Genomic DNA, 348 nt, shown 5'->3' with positions numbered 1-348 from the left:
GCAGAGCGCAGGAGAGGAGGAGAGCCCCGCTAGCTGCTTTCGGGGGGTAGGAAGCGGTCCGGTCTCTCCCCCTCGCTTGCTGCTCCAGAATTAGGGATTAATGCCTCTCCAGCCAAACAAATAAGGCATCTGCCTTCAGTACAAGAGGATTACACGGGGCTGCTGACGTCACCACCCAGGCAGATGTTGGCTCCCAAAGTCCTGATCATCTCCCGTGTCCTTGAAACCCGGCACAATCCCAGCCCCGCGCCGCCCGGCCGGGTCCCTGCAAGGTCGAGGGGGACCTGCTCGGAACCCCGCCGACCGAGCCGCTCTCTCCCAAAACGTCTTCTCGCATCGTGGGGAGAG

The sequence above is a fragment of the Pygoscelis adeliae genome, unplaced genomic scaffold (assembly GCF_000699105.1).
Source record: "Pygoscelis adeliae isolate BGI_AS28 unplaced genomic scaffold, ASM69910v1 Scaffold329, whole genome shotgun sequence".
In the NCBI taxonomy this organism is placed as follows: Eukaryota; Metazoa; Chordata; class Aves; order Sphenisciformes; family Spheniscidae; genus Pygoscelis; species Pygoscelis adeliae.
The sequence above is the reverse complement of the archived record's forward strand: the minus strand, read 5'-3'. Positions refer to the sequence as shown.